Here is a 7129-nt window from a genome sequence, read left to right as displayed (position 1 = left end):
GTATATAAGGTCTTATTTCTATGTTAGGAACTTTAAAGTGGAGAAAAATGCAGAAGAGTGAGGTGAGTGTTGAAAAACTGATATTTACTGTTTAGATCACATAATTCCGAAATAGTTAAATTTGGGGCAAATATGCTCGAAAAAGTTTTACAACAGAATACAGCGCATCTTCTGACACAATTATTTTGTTGAAGATGCCTTATAGAAGTAATTATGGAGAATTAACTCTTCAAAAAATAATTAGAGACTTGGCGTCATTAGCAAAGTTATCATTATTTTTATAATTTAAGTTACAAAAAATCATCAGATGCTCATTAAACCTCGTCCTGACATACCAAAGACTTACATAAAACGTCATTTTCATCATTTTCTTTCTATTTTCCGAAAAACAATGTGTGGTTAAAGCACATTTGAACTGATTTACATTTTGGGACAGCATTATTTTTGATGAATTGCTAAAAATATCTAAGGTTATCTAACAAAAACTTAAATAACCCATACCCCATTAGCCGTAGCCATACACTTTTCTCAGCAAAATTACGCCCCTGTATACGGCTCAACTATATAAAGTATTTTCTATTCTTTTAAAAAAAATTTGATACCCAATTTTGAAGAAAAAAATACTTAAAAATACTAAAAATTTCACTAAGTTTTAATGGCTCTACCGCTCCAATAATTCAAAAATTGTGCAAACTAACTATCCAAACTTCTCCATTTGGATCTTCAGAAAATTTAAAAAAATGCTGAAAAAATCTAAGACAGTTCCGGACCACTTCAACAGGCATAAATTTGAAATTTTATACAAAATCGGCCCATTTTTCAAAAAATCTAAATTCGCCACCAGTAGGAAGCGTTTTAACAAATTCACTCCGAAGAAGAAAGTGATCCTAACACCCTAACCATTCATTTAAGAAGTGAGCCCGATGACTGTTTTAACATGATGTCATTTTGGGACACCCTAATCATGAAGTACAAAGAACTCTTTGCTGGCCTTGACAAGAAGATGTTAAATATGCGGTAAATCTGTTCTACTCCTTTATTCCTCCTTCTTGGTCAAGAAACTTTTAACGCAATGTAACTAAGGTGGTCAAATTACTACTGTTAATTCGATCAGTATACTGAAAACTGCGCATTCAATTATACGGATGGTATTAAGAGAAACGCAACGCATATTTTCCGCCTTCAATTGTTTTCTTATCTTTTTACCATCATCTCTGTACTGTTAGGCTTAATCAACATCTATATAAGATTTTATGGTCACCGCAACATATTTATTTCATGGACTTGTTGACTTTTCTCGGTGAAAATGAAAACTCCAAATTTTCCCATTACCACACGTAACGTTTCGGCTTACTGCTCTTCAGCCATCGTCGGACGGCTACAAACATTTATTTAGCATTAACGTTAACATCAATTTGTTCACAAAAAATTACAAAGCTAGCATTCACAAATTAAACACAATTTACAATTTACAGTTAATTGTAAATTGTGTTTAATTTGTGAATGCTAGCTTTGTAATTTTTTGTGAACAAATTGATGTTAACGTTAATGCTAAATAAATGTTTGTAGGCGTCCGACGATGGCTGAAGAGCAGTAAGCCGAAACGTTACGTGTGGTAATGGGAAAATTTGGAGTTTTCATTTTCACCGAGAAAAGTCAACAAGTCCATGAAATAAAAAAAAAAAAATTAATCAACATCTGTTCAACTATAGATGCCCCTTCGTTCAATAGTGCCCAGGGGCCCCGAGTGGTTTTAAGACGGCCCTGATGCACACCAACATTTTAAGAAAACCTCGCAAAACTCCACCGAACTTCCATCAGCCCAAAGCCAGCGCAAATCATCAGCCGACGTAAATCCGATCGGTAAAACGATTGGTGTGTGCAGATCGAACGGTCCGCTGCATGATTGCCTTATCGTAATGCAGGAAGGGCATCATGCTGCGGTGTTTGCTCCAAACTCCGTTCGTAATTGAGGATATTTTAAAACCACTCAACTACCATAGCACGGGTCGCATAGAACTATGGAATTGGGTTTACCTGTTTGGTGGGTTTTTATTACCGGAACCGGTTAAAACAACCGCTACTAACACCAAACGGTTTATCTAGGCTACTCGGAGAAAGAAGGTGACATTGCTTTGTAGGTTAATTTAATTTTATTTACATCCCAGATTAACTAAGTTTTGATCGTAACACCGTTTTTGAATTAAGTAAGTACCTCAAAGTGATTCAAATTAACGCTAAGGAGAGGATTTTGTGGAATGTTAACTCTACGTGTTCTTGAAAGATTCAGGTGGAGAGACGTGAATATCGTAAATAGATTTTATTCCCAAAGCGGTGAATCAACAATCATTGTTCCAAGATGAGCTAGAGTCTAGTGTCGAGAGACTGTGCTCACTTTATCAAACATCAATTTCAGTTAGTAATAAAACTTAGGCACGCATAACTCAATCGACAAACACTTGGCAAATCGGCTGCTAATCGAAATTACTTCATCCAACATCGTAGCTAAAATGCACGCAACTAGTTTCTGTTCATCTGTGTATGTATCTGATTCGCCGCGGAACTTAAACCCGAACGCTATGAAAACGTCATCGTTCATGCAGTACGCGCATAGCTGTATAGACAAGCCCTGAAAACCCGCGCTTCTAGCAAATCTCAATCTATTCAAACTAGCGGAAAAAGCCCTCCATGTCGTTGATCTTTTTTTTTCGAAAAAATCAAAACCACTCGACATTTCTGTTTTTGATCGACTTGCGTCGCGACTTGGCGCGCGGGTTGGCTTTCACGCAACTCACTTTTTAATTCCTGACCCGAACGGCTAACGCGCTCAGTTTAGTCGCAGATTTGAGCCAAGTTAGTCGCAGCTAGTTTTTGTCTCACCCCCCTGTGCCGAACGGAAAACCGAAAAGGTCCTCTTTGACACTATCTCGTATGGTCAGATAGTCAGCAAACAAGAGCAAACGTAAGAGGAGGAAAAGCAAACCGTGCAAGGGTGCCGCCGATCTTGGAGGCCAACCACACCGACATTGTATGCAGTTTTCCATATGTGTTTCTGCGTGTGAGCGGCTAGATCGATCCAACCCCTTGCTGTGAGTGAGAGCGAAAAACTACCCCCCTCGGTAGGGGCAGCAGCAGCAGCAATAAACGACATTCAGAAGCTTTTGCACTTGGGAGAACTTGGAGAGTCAACGGAGAGTTGCGGTTTGTGACTGCCGAGAGCTTTTATAAAGTGCGATGTTGTTTTTATTCGTACGTTAATTTATTGAACTTCTTCCAGCGGGTCGCGTCGCGGATCTTGCGTAATAGAAAAACCCCTACTCCGCAGCGTGTTCTAAGTTCGCAGCTCATCGCGTTCTGAAAACACTCCGTTTTTTGCCACCGGATGGTACGAAGCGTGATCAAGAAGATCCTGCCTACTTCTGGCGTTTGACACTGCACCAAACTTGATTCGATTGAAACGTGATCCGATTTTCGGTTGAACACAGCCTCAACGAGTGAGTGAATTAGTGTTGGTGCTTTGAAAACACGGCTAGAACTCGATCCCAGCCGCCAGTCGTGAAGCATATGTCGGCCGGGGAAGATCCGTGTGGAACAATTTTGTCCTGCAGTGTCAATCGATTGCTGTCCTAAATACGGTAGGCTCATCTGGGCTCATCAGTGCAAAAGCAGTCCTCGGTGTGTGGGTGGTGTTTGTGATATTATTTCCTTACTGTCTGCATTTTTTTGGGGGGCAAATAGCCGCAGGATTTAGTCTCGCAGTTGCGCACTAGCGACCGAAGCAGAACTGACGGATACACGGATTGCAGCCAAAACATTGTGTCTGTGTGGCAGTGAATCGCAGTGACAGTTCGTGGTAAGGATCCGAGAGACTTCCCGTTAGTTCTGTGATTTTTTTTTGTGAAGAATTGATCAATCAATTTAGAACCCCATCGATCCCGAACGAACCGAAACAGTTGAGTGTGTTTCTGGAGAAAAAAACAGAAGACTAGTAGTAGCTGACGTTCGTGTGTTTCCAATGTGGTAAGTTCTCTGACTTTCATTCGCACCGGTCCCGGGCTTGCACTCTTCTGCGGGAAGGACGGAGACATAAGCGGCGGGGTGTGTGTTGCATAAACTGAATAATTCAGGGGCGATGACATGGCTAATCTGTAAACTGGGGCACTCTTGATTGAATTTCGCTAATGAAATGTGATAATATGCCGAAATAACAACAGCTCAGCGAGTTTGAACTGGCAACTGGCGACAAATACATCAGAGATTACAAATTACATGTGCACACAGATCTGTGGTTCATGCGAGGAACAGTGAGGAAAGGGTGTTGTAATTTCTTAGTAGCTAACGGCGGGTGGATGGTGGATGTTAGTTCGAGTGTTGGACACTTGGAACAATTTACAAGTATAGAACATGCAAGATATTTTCAAACACCAATGATTCTTAGATAATGTTAACATTGAAAAAATTATAACCTGAAAAGTAGTTTAAAATTGAATCTCTTACAAGAGTCCCATAAATAACTATCTCAATAAATTTATTTCCGTAATAACAGTACAAACACGAAAAGATGATTCATCGAAATGTCATCCAAAAATTGATTACTTTTAATTTAACTTAGACAGAGCAATGTTTTGAATGAAGTTAATAATCAGACACTTGCTGTTCTGCATATTCTTGAATTAGAGAACCAGTTGTCCAAAAATAATTATACAAATTTAGATTTTGTTGTGCACTCGCATAAAATATTTAATTACAACGTTAAAAGGAATGGATCAAAATATTCTACTTTGAAACGAGAACTGATTTTGATTGATATTTTTTTTAATTGTTCAGTTAAAACACGGTGTTCCTTCGTCGAGTGACTTTATGATACGTCATGGTGCAGTTGTAAATTATATGCACTATATAACAGTGCGCACGAGGATCTTTTTACTCGGCGACGAAGCAATTAACCATATTGTATAATACTGCTTACAATTCACTGAATTCGCTTGCTCCGAGGGGGTCGTCTTTATCCACGCTGTCATTACTGCAGGTGTCGTCGATCATCATGCAAGTTACGATTGGCGTTACATTTCCGTTGGTTTATTGGTTTGGTTCTATGGTATTGTTTAGTATTGGTTGCGAAACACTTAGTATACAGGTTGTTTGTTTGTACGATCTGAGCAGGTTTATCGTTTGTAGTTGTATTTGATAATCCCGATTGCAGTGACGTGTTTCTCAGATTTCCTCCTAGCACTAAGCTTCCTTTAGTAGGCATTTTGAAGAATAAGTTTACGCGTAGCAAACTGATTTTTATGTATGAGCAGTACTTTTTGCATGTAGGTGGCTTTGTCCATACATGATATTATAATAATATATGGTGAAATAGATGTAGTTAATAACAATACCAAGGAGCCTTTGGAGATCCATTGTCACATGCACATTGTTCAATATTTTGCTGTGAAAATTTGGGAAAATATTGTTCAAATGTTACGTTACTATTCAAAAATGGACTAAATAAACTAACACTTTCTGTATCGCTAAAAAGTAGCAAACGGCTTTATCTTTGGCTTAGTTTCATTACATTTGCTTAAAGGAAAATTCAAATAACCAAGGGAAGCACAGCATGAAATCCACTTACGTCCATAAAATATTCCGAACACACTAATGACCGAAGAGAATCCAATTTAGGTTAAATGATTATTAAATATGGTAATAATCTTTCCTCTATACATTGTGTTGGGAATCTGCCTGTAATTCCTCGCTTAAACGATATATAGCTCGTTAGAAATGTACAAGCATAAATTAGCAATAAAAAAAACCTTTTGTGTAGAATCTCTAGAAAGCCTCTTAGCAGTGAGATGAGACATTTGTTACAGAATTCACTGTTCATTCATTAGTTTACAGAACATATGCAAAGTAGGCACCCAACTAGAGAAGGGATGAACACGGTTTCGAGTCCTGTAGGAATAAAACCACGAATAAACTGAATAAATTATAGAAAGTCAATAAAAGAAATGAAATTTTTAAAAATATTAGAGCAAAAGTTAGATAAAAATTACCAAATTCATAAAATTAATGAAATTGCTAATATAAATTAAATTAATAAAATGAATAAATGAAATTAGATTAAATGAAACAATGAGCGAGATTCAAAAATAGTTACAATATTAAGCGAATAAATTGAATTGAGGTTAACTAAAAAAATGAATGAAAAAACCTAGTGGTGCAATTGTGTGCCTTTCTCATTTATCTAAACTATGATTTAATACCTAATTATGTTCAATATAACATTGGGAAAATGTCTATTGCATTCCTATTACACTTGGTAAGCATACAAGTGCTCGACTGTCACGAACCTGATAATCAACATCCCAGCAAACCACAAAACGTATAACAAAGTAGAAAACGGTTCGTAATGATGTCCACAAAGAGTTAAAATTGTTACGAGAGTCTAATTTTGTCTGCAAAAATTGATTTCTGATCGCATATTACTAGAAACATAATTTAAGTACGACCTTTGACTCAGAATCGCATTGATGTACTAATCAAATTGCGTTCGATCTGAATTGTTCGTAGAGCACTGACAAGCTAAATTCATATAGCTACAAATGTTTAAATTATAAAAAATCGTATTTTTGCTCACATTTATTCGTGTTTTACTTCGATAAGTGTCGGATTAACAACTACATAAAATCATCGTAGTCGTTTCAATGTGTGGGAACAGTCAGTTATCAACATAAACATACAAACATACTTCGATATACATTACAACGACTTCAAAAAGTTGGACACGACCTAATATATCACAACATATAAGAAACCCGAGTTCGCGAAATTACTTACGACTTATCTCATATCTTTGAAATGCAGATTTCGGCATATATGGCATAAGTTTACCAGAATGAAGTTTCTCTACGTGAATACATATGATTACGAAATATTACTGCACTTGTAATAATTAAAATCGTTCCTGGTAGTCAGTCCTGCTCTATAATCCAAACGTCGCGAGTTAGAATCTTATCTAAATATGGGAAGGATCTTGGTTATATCGGGTTCACAATCCAGCAGTCGTTTGTTCTCCCCAAATCCCGCTTTTACGTATTTTGTTATACTGGAAATAATTGATATGCCCCCCAGCCAACATTTTGAT

The 7129-nt window shown here is 37.3% G+C and overlaps 1 protein-coding gene across 2 annotated transcripts in view; it reads left to right on the top strand.

Annotated features, from left to right (window-relative positions):
- The first annotated feature begins 3160 nt into the window (after positions 1–3160).
- Positions 3161–7129, top strand: part of LOC131683202 (elongation of very long chain fatty acids protein AAEL008004-like) — a 94236-nt gene continuing 90267 nt past the window's right edge. For both annotated transcript variants that reach the window (XM_058965038.1, XM_058965039.1), the window contains exon 1: positions 3161–4020. The gene's annotated coding sequence lies outside the window, so the exon portion shown is untranslated. The remainder of the gene's footprint in view (positions 4021–7129) is intronic.

This window comes from Topomyia yanbarensis, chromosome 2, assembly GCF_030247195.1.
Source record: "Topomyia yanbarensis strain Yona2022 chromosome 2, ASM3024719v1, whole genome shotgun sequence".
In the NCBI taxonomy this organism is placed as follows: Eukaryota; Metazoa; Arthropoda; class Insecta; order Diptera; family Culicidae; genus Topomyia; species Topomyia yanbarensis.
The sequence above is the reverse complement of the archived record's forward strand: the minus strand, read 5'-3'. Positions and strand labels throughout refer to the sequence as shown.